At 37.1% G+C, this 15,187-nt stretch overlaps 1 protein-coding gene across 1 annotated transcript in view; it reads right to left on the bottom strand.

The window, feature by feature from the left end:
• The window catches only part of IRAK4 (interleukin 1 receptor associated kinase 4), a 53,117-nt gene that overhangs the window by 2,316 nt on the left and 35,614 nt on the right, over window positions 1-15,187 (bottom strand). The gene's annotated exons all lie outside the window — the stretch shown is intronic.

The raw sequence follows: 15,187 nt of genomic DNA, 5'->3' as shown, positions 1-15,187 counted from the left end.
TCATTTAGATTAGAACTTCCCTACTGCTGCAGCAATAATGAAAATGCCATGAGTTCTACCGTTACTACTGCGATAAAAGCCCCCCTGTACAATAGGATGACCAACAAACTTGAGGCTGTACTCTTCAGATACTTGCCACTCATCCGACAGATACTGAATGCACTCTCGTGTAGGATTCACTACCAGACTGATCTTTTGCTAAGCCTAAATTACAAAAGATGGGGAGTAGTCCTTGAAAGTGCTTATTTTAGAAACTTAACTAGAGTTAAAAGTTCTTTAAATTACTTCTATTCAGAACTATAATGTGCCTGAGACACATATTGTAGTTTGGTATATATCCTTTGCATACATGGCCATACATTATAAGGATGAGTTTCTTTTTTCTTTTAATTTTTAAAAAAATTTTATTTATTTGACACAGAGATCACAAGTAGGCAGAAAGGCAAGGGCGGGGGGGAAGCAGGCTCCCTGCTGAGCAGAGCCGGATGCCCGGCTTGATTCCAGGACCCTGAGATCATGACCTAAGAGGAAGGCAGAGGCTTTACCCACTGAGCCACCCAGGCGCCCAGAGAGGTTCTTTTTAATAAAAAGTATAGGCTCTGGGGCTTTATATACAGAGATTTTGATAAAATGATGGACCCTATTTTGTCATTTATTTCATAAATGAGTCATGTGTTGCCATGACTGGGTACAGCTTGCCTTATGATACCAATTATACTTTTCCCCATTCAGTCAACAAACTTCTTTAATACTATGTGCTGGTATACAGTAATCAATAGAGGTAACATCTCATACAGAATAAAATCTAGTTCTTCACTGTTGGTTGCCCATTCTGCATGACGTGGTTCACTGCTCTCTCCACCTCGGTCCGCTGGCTCCAGTTCATCAGCTGTCTGCTGTACCTCTGACAGGCTGGGAACGCTGCAGCCTCAGGTGCACTGAAAGTACTGTCCCGTCACTGGATCACTAATCCGGGATCTGCCTGTGGTTCCTACTTCACTCAGGTCTCTACTCAAGTGTCATCTCCTTAGAGAAGTCTTCCCTGCCATCCAAATCAGATTGTACGCCCTGTCCTCACCTTAATCCTGTCTTACTTTTCCTCAAAGCACTCAGGAGTTCCTGATCCATGTGTAGTTTGTCTCCACTGAAGTACAAGCTCAAAGGGGGAAGGGACTTGGCTTTATTCACTGTAGCACCCTCAGCATACATAGCTGAGAACAGTGTCTAAGACAGTGGATACTTTATTTGTGGAATGAATAAAAGAAGGAAAGATTCTACCTTTCCTGGGACAGTGGGGGAAAGGAGCGCATCCTAGCAGTGGTGGGGGTAGCCCAAAGGCTCTGGTTTTTTCAGCACTGCATCCTGGCCAAAGCAAGCATCACCGACGCTAAGAGAGCCTCTCATCCTCTGCACCCTGGTTTCTGCCACAAGAGACTAGTAGCAACTCATTGCAGAGCAGCAAGTAAGGAACTTGCCCTCACCCCAGTGGTGGTCTCTATTCAGCAGACTGCTCTGGAAAGGCCAAGACCAGCCTCTCTTCAACTGCCAGTGCTGCTCTACCACCATCAGCATTTGCTAGGATTCAGTCAGGCTGTGGTTCCTGGATGCTTAATGGGAAGAGGCAAGCTATGAATGCAGGTTAAATGATTTCTTAATTTCCAATATCAAGCTATATGGATTAAACAACATGGGTCATATCTTTGTGTGCATGTGTGTGTGATGCCACTTACTGGCTAAAGGACTGAATTGGTTATGTATTCTGCCATACCATAAACTACCCCCAATATTCAGTGGTTTAAAACAACAGCAATCATTTCCCACAAGTCCACAGTTGGTTGACCTCTCACGTTCTCATATATCTGGGGTCATGGCAGTGGCAGTGTTGTGAGAGAGGGTAATACCAAGGACTCTCAAGGCCCAGGCTAGGAGCCAGAAACATCACTTTTGGTGTATTCTCCTGAGTAAAGCAAGTTACAAGTCCATCCTCGATCTAAGAGCTTGGGAAATAAACTACCTCCTGATGAGAAAAATTGCAAAGCCAAATTGCAAAGGGCATGTATGTAAGGAAGAATTGACAATTGCAATTTAATACAATGAACATTAGGAAGATGTTACTTAACATTTGGGGGCATCGATTTCCTCAATAAAAAGATAATAAATAATGTTTTGACTACCTTGTGAGTACTCTGATGCCTTTAAGAAGAATTTTTCCCCTAGTTTTCCTCAGAAGGAGATTTGATCTGAATTATCCTTTAACATAAACTAGGGGAAAAATTTGGCTTGAAGGCGTCGGAGTACTCACAAAGTAAGCAAGAGATATATAGATCAAGATCTAGGAAAGATAGAAATCCAAAAAGATGTACCCAATATCTGGAGGTTGCTATTTCTCTGGGGGTAGTTGCCATTTCTGGAAGGAGCTATAAATAGGCCTGTACATGTAGTGAACATCTTTTTGTGTGCTTATTGACCATTTGTACATATTGAAGAAACTTCTATGCAGCACATTTACTCCTTTTTCAATTGAGTTACTTTTTTTTAATTGAGTTGTAGGAGTGCTTTCTATGTTCTAGGTAAACAGATTCTTTTTAAGATTTTATTTATTTATTTGATAGACGGAGATCACAAGTAGGCAGAGAGGCAGGCAGAGAGAGAGAGAGAGAGGAGGACGCAGGCTCCCCACTAAGCAGAGAGCCTGATGTGGGGCTCGATCCCAGTACCCTGGGATTATGACCTGAGCTGAAGGCAGAGGCTTTAACCCACTGAGCCGCCCAGGTGCCCCTATTCCATTCATTTTTGAGTTAATTTTGGTATATAATGTGAGGTAGGGGTCCAGCTTCACTCTTTTGCTTGTAGGTGTTCAGGTGTCCCAGCACAATCTGTTAAAATGACTGTTTTTTCTTCCTTTGAATGGTCTTTGCAAATCAATTGACCATAAATATAAGAGTTAATTTCTCAATTATTTGTCTTTATGCCAGTAACACATTGTCTTGATTACTGGCTAAATGTCTTGATTACTGTAGTATTATAGTAAGTTTTGAATTCAGGAAGTATCAGTCCTCTTTTTTAATCTTTTCTGATCTTCTTTTTTAAAGATTATTTTGGCTTTCTCTTTCCTTTACATTTCCAAGTGAATTTTAGGATCAACTTGTCCTTTGCTGCAAAGAAACCAGCTGAAATCTTGCTAAGGATTGTACTGAATCTGTAAATCATTTAGAAAATATCGCAATCTTAACATTAATGCTTACAATCCATAAACATAGTCTTTCCATTTGTCTTTAATTTCCTTCAACAATGATTTGTAGAGTTTAGTGTACAATCTTATACTTCTTTGATTAATTTATTCCTAAGTATTTTATTTTTTATGCTATCATCAGTGAAATTGTCTTCAGATTGCTCATTGCTAATGTATAGAAATACAACTCATCTTCATGTGTTGATCTTGTATACTGCAACTGTGCTAAATTTGTTTATTAGCTCTACTAGGTTTTTTTTTCTCCTTTGCACATGTGGATTCCTTAGAGTTTTCCATCAATGAGACATGTCATCAGCAAATAGGTAGTTTTACTTTCTTTTCAGACTGGATTCCTTTCTTTCCTTCTCTTCCTTTCCCTTCTTTTCCCTCCCTCCTTTCTTTTCTCTTCCCCTTCAATCCTCCTCCTCTCCCTTCCCCCACTTCTTCTTTTGTTTTGTGTGATAGTCCAGCTAAAACCTCCAGTACCACATTGAACAGAAAGGGCAAGTGTGGATATCCTTGTTGTGTTCTTGATCTTAGAGGAAAAGCTTCCAGTTTTTCACCATTAAGTATGATGTTCTGTTTCTGTTTTTTTTTTTTTTTTAAATAGATGTGCTTTATCAGATTGAGGATGTTACCATCTATTCTTTATTTGTGAGTGAATTTATCATGAAAGAATACTGAATGTTGTGAAATGCTTTTTCTGCATCTATTGATAAGATCAATCATGTGGTTTTTGTCTTATTCTATTTAAATGGTGTAGTAGTTACTGATTTTTAGATGTTGAACCAACCTTGCCTTCCCAGGATAAATTCTACTTGGTTTTGGTATATAATCCTTTTTATATGGATTTTTCTACTTACACATGGCACTGCTTTTGCTGCATCCCATAGTTTTATTTTGTGTGTGTTTTTAAACACACAGAGAGAGAAAGTGTGCTGTGGGGGGTTGGCAGAGATAAAGGGAGAGAGAGAATCCTAAGTAGGTTCCATGCCCAGAGTGGAGCCCAACACAGAGCTTGATCTCACAACCCTGATAGCATGATCTAAGCTGAAATTGAGAGTTAGATGCCCAACCAACTAAGCCAGCCAGGTGCCCCTGTTGTGTGATTTTCATTCATCTCAAAACATTTTATAATTTGTCTTGTGATTTCTTCTTGACTTATCAGATATTTAGGAATGTGTTGTTTAATGTATACATATTTGTGAATTTCCCAAATTTCCTTGTTTAATTCTTCTAATTAATTTCTAATTTAATTCTTCTGTGGCTGGAGTATAAGCTTTGTATAATTTCAGTCCCTTGAAATTTATTGAGACTTGTCCTATTTACTGGAATTGGTAAATGTTATTTTATTTGGTAAGTGGGTCTTTGCAAATGTAACTAAAGTAGGGATTTTGAGATCAGAAAATTATCCTGGATTATCTATGAGGGCCCTAAATACAATAACATGTATCCTTATAAGGAGAGGCAGAAAAACTTTGACTACAAAATTAAGAACAGAAGCTAATGTTAAGATGGAGGCAGAGATTGAAGTGATAATGCCACCAGCTAAAAATGTTGGCAACCTGTCAATGCTGGAGCAAGAAATGGATTTTCCTCTAGAAATTTTAGAGGGGTTGCAGCCATTTCCACATCTTGATTTTGCTCAGCAATACTGATTTTGGACTTCTAGCCACTAAAATTTTGAGGCAATTTCCATTGTCTTAAGTCTTCAAGATTGTGTACTTTGTTACACCAGCCGCAGGAAAATAATACCCTTCTCTTATGGACTAACATACGGTTTATCCTAGAGAATTATTCATGTGCAGCTTAGAAGAATGTATATCTTGCTTTTGTTGGATGGAGTGTTCTATAGATCCTGTGAGGTCTATTTGATTTATAGTGCTATTCAAGTATCCTATTTCCTTGTCATCTTTCACCTAGTTGTTCTATCCATTAAGTTTGGCATTAAAGTCTCCAACAATTACTGTTGAATTATTTATTTTCTTTCTCAATTGTGTCTGTTTTGCTTCATGTATTTTAAGATTCTGTTGTTAGGTGCATATCTGTTTATAATTGTTCTATTTTCTTGATAGGTTGACTCTTTTAGCATTACAAAAAGAGGTTCTTTGTCTACAGTAAGAACTTTAGCCTCAAAATCTATATTGTCTGGTATTAGTAGAGTAACTCCAGTGCTTTTTTCGTTACTGTTTTCATGGTACATCTTTTAAGTCCATTTACTTTCAACCTATTCACATCTTTACATATAAAGTGAGTCTTTTTTAGACAGAATACAGTTGGATCATGTATTTTTATTCATTTTCCAATGCTTCCATTTAGTTGGAATGTTTAATCCATTTACATTTAATGTAATTACTAAGAAGGTAGAAATTACATCTGTTATTTTGTTATTTATTTTTCTACAAGTCATCTTATTTTTGATAGTCATTTCCCCTATTCCTGCCAATAGATATATTTTCATGTAGTATTTTAATCTCCGTATCATCTCTTTTCCATATTTTTAGTTATTTTCTTACTGGTACTCTGGGAACTACAATTAATGTCTTATAAAAATCTAGTTTAAGTAATATCAACTTAATTTCAATAGTTTCTGTATAGGTCTGTACCCTGTCCCCGTCTTTGTGCCATTATTGTCATACAAATTACATCCTAATACATGGGATACCATCAACACAGATTTATAATTATTGATTTATGTACTTACTTTTTAAAGATTTTATTTATTTATTTGACAGAGATCACAAGTAGGCAGAGAAGCAGACAGAGAGAGAGGGGGAAACAGACTCCCTACTGAGCAGAGAGCCCAAAGCGGGGCTCTATCCCAGGACCTGAGATTACGGCAAAGGCAGAGGCTTAACCCACTGAGCCACCAAGGCACCTCTGTACTTGTCTTTTATTTTTTTAAAGATTTTATTTATTTATTTGACAGAGCGAGAGATCACAAGTAGGCAGAGAGAGAGAGATGAGGAGAAGCAGGCTCCCTGCTGAGCAGAGAGCCCGATTCGGGACTCGATCCCAGGCCCCTGGGATCATGACCTGAGCCGAAGGCAGAGGCCCAACTCACTGAGCCACCCAGGCGCCCCTGTACTTCTCTTTTAAATAAGAGAGGAGAAAAAGAGTCACAAACAAAATATACATTTATGATATCTTTTATATTTACCTATGTAATTGCATTTACTAGAAAATTTGTATTTCTTTCTATGGCTTTGAGTTACTCTTTAAGTGTCCCCTGGTAACAGCCACAAAGATTAGGGCACCAGACAGGATTTGAGCTCTTTTCTGGATGACACCAATTATTACAATACCATAGGACCAGGAACACAAGCTCCCCTGCCTCCAGAGCCAGGCAGTTCACAGATGTATCCTGGGCAGCAGCCACAAAGATCAGGGTACCACACACATGTTAAAGTCCCCTTCTGGGGATACTGGTGCTCTAAAGCACAGAAAAGGGAGAGCATAAAGATGGTGCCCACCAGTTTCTGTCCCTGAAGAATGTTCCAGCTGGCTCCAAGATGTATTAAATTAGATACTTGCCCTTCAGGCCAGAGCTTTATTACAAGCAGGTGAGCCACCTTCACTTTAAGTCTGGGTGGGTAAAACTGGCTGCCTTTGAGCTGAGTTCTGGGTTAGGTGAGTCCAGATGCACAGGACTATTAAAAGCTATCTTGCTGATTGCTACAATCTATGAGTCTGGGATAAGACTTTTTTAAGTCTAGGGATAAGACTTTTTTTCCCAAAGCTAGATGTTTCGGGGGCTCATCTCTAAGATACAAGCCCTAAAAGGTTAGGTACATGATGGGGATTCAAACCCTTTGCTCTTTGCGGAGAAACTCTGGGTTTTGAGCTTTCTCCTGGTTGTGGATCTCTGTGCTGGGGTTGGGTGTTTAGTGAGATGTGTTCCCACCACTCCCACCTGTTTTGACATGCCTTTCTTCATATTTGCCTGATGTGCAGTCATCATTCAGACAGCCTTTAGGTTTTTTAAAGAGGAAATTTTTCCATATTTAGCTACAGATTCAGTGTGTCTATGGGAGGGTCCTATGCTGCCATCTTAAATCTGGTTTTCATGTTTGGCGCTCTCGTTTTTGTAGTTGGCACCCAGGAGATGCCTCTTAATTGCCCAGCTCTGATTGAGCATGGGGTCTTGTGTCCTGGGTCCCAAGGAACTGTGGCAACTGGAGAGATAGTTCTTAGCAGGCTGCCATTCCCAGGACATTTGCACAGAAAGCAGACTGAGGCACACTCTCCAGTCTTTCTGTGAAGGAGGCCTCTGTTTATCCGGAACTTTAAGGGTCAGGAGTCAGGTTTATCACACACATAGTGAACTACAAAGCTGCTCTCAATGAACACTGGCTGTGAACACAATCTTGGTGCTTTCCTATTGTCTTGCTCCAGCTCACTACTATCTCCGAGAAAATAAATTATTCCCTCCTCTGGAGCCCCAGTATTTATGACTGCTGCCCAGGGGATACTACCAGTTTGCCTAAGCAGTGAACTTACACCTATAGTCCCATAATACAATATAGATTTGCATACTTTTAAAAGCTGCAGCCTGAGGGCCTGGCCTCCAAATAGCCTGAATCTACATGCTGAGATGTTCCTCTTAGGGAAACTGACAAGTGCTGGCACATTGTCAATTACTAGGAGCTTTTAAAAATATAATAGGCTGATTGATTGAATTAGCACAAAGTTTTGAGAGATGACAAAGAGTTGGGTCAGGGTTGAATGACAAAGTTAGGCTTCTACACAAGTCCACTCCTTGACTGGGAGAGATGATTGTTTCATCTACTGTTAGAAATCAACAGAGATGGGGCACCTGGGTGGCTCAGTGGGTTAAGACTCTGCCTTTGGCTCAGGTCCTGATCTCACGGTCCTGGGATCAAGTCCCGCATAGGGCTCTCTGCTCAGCAGGGAGCCTGCTTCTTCCCCACCCCTCTCTCTCTGCCTGCCTCTCTGCCTACTTGTGATCTCTGTCTGTCAAATAAATAAATAAAATTTAAAAATAAAGGAAATCAACAGAGGGTTAAGCAAAATGAAGAAACAGGTGAATATGTTCAAAATAAAAGAACAATAAAATCTGGAGAAAAAAAAACTTAAATAGAGATAAGTAATTTGCCTCAAAAAGAGTTCAAAGTAATAGTCATAACAATGCTTGCCAGACTGGGGAGTGGAGTGGATGAACACAGTGACAATTTCAACAAAGAGGTGGAAAATATAAGAAAGTACAAAACAGAAATCATAGAGCTGAATGATACAATTATTAAACTGAAAAATACACTAGAAGGATTCAATACTAGAATAGATGAAGCAGAAGAAAAGATGGGTCAACTCAAAAAGAAGGCAGTGGAACTCACGCAATCAGAGCAGCAAAAAGAAAAAAATGTTTTAAAAGGTGAAGATAAGGGGTGCCTGGGTGGCTCAGTGGGTTAAAGCCTCTGCCTTCAGCTTAGGTCATGATCCCAGGATCCTGGGATCTAGCCCCACATCGGGCTCTCTGCTCAGGAGGGAGCCTGCTTCCTCCTCTCTCTCTCTGCCTGTTTCTCTGCCTACTTGTGATCTCTGTCTGTCAAATAAATGAACAAAATCTTTAAAAAAAAGTGAAGATAACTTAAGGGGCTTATAGGACAACATCAAACAGACTATAATTTGCATTACAGAAGTCATAGAAAGAGAAGAGAGAAAGGGGAAGAAATATTGTTTGAAAAAGTAATGGCTGAAAACTTCCCTAACCTGGGAAAGGAAATAAACATCCAGATCCAGAAGCCCAGAAAGTTCTAAATAAGACGATCCCAAAGAGACCCATACCAAGACACATTATAATTAAAATATCAAAATTCAAAGATAGAGAAAGAATGTTAAAGCCAACAAGAGAAAACTTGTTACATACAAGGGAACAGCTACAAGAGTATAGGCAGGTTTTCCAGCGGAGATTTTGCAGGCTAAAAGAGAGTGGCACAATATATTCAAAATGCTGGAAGAAAAAAACCCCACAAACTTCCAACCAAGAATAGTCTATCTGGCAAAGTTATCATTCAGAACTGAAGCAGAGAGAGAGTTTTTCAGATGAGCAAAAGCTAAAGGAGTTCATTACCACTAAATTGGAATTATAAGAAATGTTAAAGGAACTTTAAGCTGAAAAGAAAGTGCACTACTTAGGGGCGCCTGGGTGGCTCATTCATTAAGCATCTGCCTTCAGCTCAGGTCATGATTTCAGGGTCCTGGGATGGAGCCCTGCATCGGGCTCCCTGCACTGCAGGAAGCCTGCTTCTCCCTCTCCCACTCCCCCTGCTTGTGTTCCCTCTCTTGCTGTCTCTTTCTGTCAAATAAATAAATAAACTCTTAAAAAAAAAAAAAAGGGAAAGGGCACTAATTAGTAATAAGAAAACATGAAAAAATAAATCTCACTGGAAAGTTTTATATATAATGAAGGTAGTGGATTAATTATCACTCAGAAACCTAGTATGAAGTTTAAAAGATAAAAGCAGTAAAAAATAACTATGATTGCAATAATTGAGACATATAAGATAAAAAGACATAAAATGGAACACCAACAGATGTTGAAAACAAAAACAGAAAACCACAACAAAAGCAACAAAAAATAGAACCAGAAAACATTGGAGGATAGGGAGGCTACAAAATGCTGAGCTTGGGAATAGGATACAACTTAAGTTTTTTTCAATTTAAAATAGACTGTTTCAAGTTGTTATACGGAAGCCTCATTGTAACCACAAAGCAAAAACCTATAGTAAATACACAAAAGATAAAGAGAAAGGAAAATAAGTATACCACTAAAGAAAGTCATCAAACCATGAAAGAAAAACAAAAGAACAAAGGAAGAAGAAAGGAACAGAGAGGAACTACAAAAGAAGACAATAAGCAATTAGCAAAGTGTCAATAAGTACACACTTATCAGTAATTAATTTAAGTGTAAATGAAATAAATTCTCCAATCATAAGACACAGAGTGGCTGAGTGGATAAAAGCAGAACAAAAACAAAAAAAACAAGACCCATCTATATACTGCCTACAAGAAATCACTTTAGACTAAGGATGCATACAGAGTGAAAGTAAAAGGATGGCAAAACTTACTGCATGTCAATGGAAGCCAAAAGAAAGCTGGGGTAGATCTACTTATATCAGATAAAATACACTTTAAAACAAAGACTGTAATAAGAGATAAAGATGGATGTTATCTATGATAAAAGCAACAATCCAACAGGAGGATATAACATTTGTAAATATTTATGCATCCAACATAGAAGCACCTAAAGACCTAAAGGGAGAAATAGACAGCAACACAAAAATAGTAAGGAATTTTAATACCCCATTTACATCAATGGATAGATCATCCAGACAGAAAATCAGTAAGAAAACATCAGCCTTACATGACACATTATACTAGATTAATTTAACAGATTATATATATGTATATATATAAAACATTCTATCCAAAAGCATCATAGTACACATTCTTCTCAAGTGCATGTAGAACCTAAGATAGATTATATGTTAGGCCATAAAATAAGTCTTAATAAATGTAAGAGGACTGAAATCATATAAAGTATCTTTTCCAACCACAACAGTATGAAACTAGAAATTAATGACATGAAAAAAACTGAAAAATTCACAAATATGTAGAAATTAAGCAACATGCCACTGAATAATGAATGGGTCAAAGAAGAAATAAAAAGATAAAAAAATATCTTGAGACAAAAGAAAATGGAAATATAACACAAAAATTTGTGAGATGCAGCAAAAACAGTTCTAGGAGAGAAGTTCATAGTATAAATGTCTATCTCAAGAAATAAGAAAAGTCTCAAATAAACAACTGAACTTTACATCTTAAGGAACTAGAAAGAGAAGAACCATGGACACTCAAAGTTAGTAGAAGAAAGGAATAGCAAAGATAAGAGCAGAAATAAATGAAATAAAGATTAAAAGACCCATGAAACTCAAATCTGGTTCTCTCAAAAGATAAATAAAATTGGCAACACTTTAGCCAGACACATGAGGAGAAAAAGGAGAGATAACTCAAATAAATAATATCAGATATAAGAGAGGAGATGTTACAACTGATTCCACAGAAATACAGAGAATCATGAGACTATTATGAATAATATACACATACAAATTGGACAATTTAGAAGAAATGGCTACATTTCTGGAAACATATAACCTACCAAGACCAATCATGATGAAATAGAAAATTTGAAGAGTAAGTTATTAGTAAGGAGATTGAACCAGTAATCAAAAGCCTTCTATGAAACAAAACTCCAGGACCAGATGGTTTCACTAATGAGTTCTATCATACATTGAAAAAAGAATTAATACCAATCCCTCTCATCCTCTTCCTAAAAGGAACTCTTCCAAACTCATGTTAGCATTACCCTGATACCAAAACCAGACAAGGATGCCACAGAAAAAGTACATTTCAGGTCAATAACCCTGATGAACGAGATATAAAAATCATCAATAAATACTAACAAACTGAATTCAATAATGCATCAAAATGATCATACACTGGTCAAGTAGGATTTATTCCAGGCATGCAGAGATGGTTCAACATCTGCAAATCAGAGAATGTGATACACTACATTAAAAAAAGTAAGAATAAAAATCATCTTGATAGATGCAGAAAAAAAAATTGACAACGTTCAACATCTGTTAATGATGGAAACTCCCAACATATAAAAACTCTCAACAAAGTGGGTATAAAGACCCACAGCTAGCATCAACTCCACGGTGAAAAGTTGAAAGCCTTTCTTCTAAAATCAGGGAAATGAGAAAGATAGCCACTCTCACCACTTCTATTCAACACAATATTGGAAGTCCTAGTTAGAGCAATTAGATAGGAAAAAGAAATAAAAGGCATCCAAACTGGAAATAAAGACGTAAAACTGTCACTATTTGCAGATGACCTATTACATATACCCCAAACCCCAAAGACTCCAGCAAAAAACTGAGAATCAATAAGTGAAATAAGTAAGTTGAAGGAAAATACAAAATCAATACACAAAAATCTCTTGTGTTTCTATACACTGATATGAACTCTCAGAAAGACAGTAAAGAAAATAATACCATTTACAACTGTATCAAAAAGAATAAAATATCCAGGAATAAATTTAACAAAGGATGGGAAAACCTATATATTGAAAACTACAAGATGATAGTGAAAGAAATTGAAGACACAAAAATGGAAAGATATATCATGCTCACGGACTGGAGAAATCAATATTGTTATAATAACCAAAATGTCCAAAGCAATCTACAGATTTAATGAAATTACTATTAAAATAATGACATTTAAAAATTTTTTTTTTAAATATTTTATTTATTTGACAGAGAGAGAGAGATCACAAGTAGGCAGAGAGGCAAGCAGAGAGGGAGAGAGGAAGGAGGCTCCCTCCTGAGCAGAGAGTCCGATGCGGGGCTCAATCCCAGGACCCTGAGATCATAAACTGAGCTGAAGGCAGAGGCTTTAACCCACTGAGCCACCCAGGTGCCCCAAAATAATGATGACATTTTTTGAAGGAAATAGAACAAATAATTTTAAAACTTGTATGGAAAGACAGAAACCCACATCGCCAAAGCAATCTTGAGAATAGAACAAAGCTGGAGGAATCATGCTCCCAGATTTCAAACTACTTTACAGAGTTACAGTAATCAAAATAGTATGATATTGGCACAAAAGCAGACATACAGATCACTACAACAGAATAGATGCTCAGAAATAAACCCATGTACATATGGTCAATTAATTTATGACATAAGAGCAGAATGTACAATGGGAAAAAGACAGTCTCTTCAATAAGTGTTGTTGAGGAAACTCGACAGTCACATGCAAAAGAATAAAACTGAACTCAACTACTTTACACCACATACAAAAATTAACTCAAAACAAAGACTTGAAATTAAGACCTTAAACTATAGAATTCCTAGAAGAAAACATAGGTATTAAGTTCCTTGACATAGGTATTGGTGATGATATTTTGAATCTGACATTAAAAAAAAAAGGCAACAAAAGCAAAAACAAACTATTAGAACTACATCATATGAAAAAGCTTTTGTACAGCAAAGGAAATCATCAACAAAATGAAAAAGCAACTTCTTAATTGGGAGAAAGTAGTTGAAAATCATTTCTGATAGGGGGTTAATATCCAAAATGTATAAGGAACTCATAAATAATCAATAACAAAAACAAAACAACAAAACAAAAAATGGGCAGAAGATATGAATAGACATGAGTGGATAAAGATAATTTCACATAGACACAGGCACATGCATACACACCCTGGAATATTATTCAGCCATAAAAAAATGAAATCTTGCCTCCTACAACATGGATCTAGAAAGTAGAATGCTAAGCCAAATAAACCAGTTAGAGAAAAACAAATACTATACGATTTCATTCATATGTGAAATTTAAAAAACAAAACAGCGAACAAAGGGGAAAAAAGAGACAAACCAAAAAATAGATTCTTAATTAAAGAGAACAAACATATGGTTACCAGAGGGGTGGAGGGGGTGGGTGCACAAGGTGACAGGGATAAAGAGGACACTTATCTTTTTTTTTTTTTTAAGGATTTTAATTATTTATTAGAGAGAGAATGAGAGAAAGAGAGAGAGCGCATGAGATGGGGGAGGGTCAGAGGGAGAAGCAGACTCCCTACCAAGCAGGGAGCCTGTTGAGGGACTCCATCCCTGGACTCCAGGATCATGGTGATAATCTGAAGGCAGTTGCTTAAACAACTGAGCCACCCAGGCTCTCAGGAGGACGCTTATCTTGATGAGCACTGTGTCATATATGGAAGTTTTGGACCACTATATTATATAGCTGAGAAATCTAACACTGTATATTAACTACACTGGAACTAAAAATTTTAAAAATGGGTAGAAGATACGAATAAAAATTTGGCCAAAAAGGGCATACAGATTGCCAACAGGTACATGAAAAATGCTGAGCATCATTAATCATCAGAGAAATGCAAATGAAAACCACAATGAAATGTCACCTCAACTAGTAAGAATGGCAAGAATCAAAAAAAACAAGATAGAATAAGTGTTGGTGGAGAAAAAGGAACCCTCATGCACTGTTGGTGACAAAGTAAATTGGTGGAAGTAGGGAAAACAGTATGGAGATACCTCAAAAAATTAAAAATAGAACTACAATATAATCCAGCAATTCCGTTTCTGGGTATTTATCTGAAGAAAACAAAAATACCAACTTAAAAAAAAAAAAAGAACAACAACAAAAAACCAAAAATGCATCTCCATGATGGCTGTGGCATTATTTACAATAGTCAAAATATGGAAACAAGTTAAGTGATCGTTAAGGGATGAATAGATAAATAAGTTGTGATATATATAGACAGTGGAATATTATTCAGCCATAAAAAATAATGAAATCCTGCTATTTGCAACAACATAGGTGGAACTTGAGGGCATTATGCTAAGTGAAATAAGTCGGATAAAGGAAGTCAAATACAGGTGACTAGGTGGCTCAGTTAGTTAAGCCATTGCTTTTGGCTCAGGTCATGACCTCAGGGTTCTGGGATAGAGTTCTGAATTGGACTCCCTGATCAGTGAAAAGTCTGCTTCTCTCTCTCCCTGCTGCTCCCCCTGCTTATAATCTCACTCTGTTTCTCTGGATCAAATAAATAAATAAAATCTTAAAAAAAAAAAGAATAAAGTAAGTAAAATACTATATAATCTTTCATGTGGATTCTAAAAAAATAAACAAAAATATCTCAGCAAGTTCAGAGATACAGAGAACAGATCGTGGTTTCCAGAAATGGGACAGGTGGTGGAAAAAAATGGATAAAGAGGATCCACAGGTAAAGAAAAAATAAAATTAAAAACAATAACAATTTTTTAAAAAACCCAAGTAACCAAAACTGTTAACATCAAATCCATGAACAAAAAGTCCTTAATTTTATTTTATATTCTTTTCTAACAA

This window comes from Mustela nigripes, chromosome 6 (assembly GCF_022355385.1).
Source record: "Mustela nigripes isolate SB6536 chromosome 6, MUSNIG.SB6536, whole genome shotgun sequence".
In the NCBI taxonomy this organism is placed as follows: domain Eukaryota; kingdom Metazoa; phylum Chordata; class Mammalia; order Carnivora; family Mustelidae; genus Mustela; species Mustela nigripes.
Note: the sequence above shows the minus strand (reverse complement) of the source record. Positions and strands in the feature narration are given on the sequence as shown.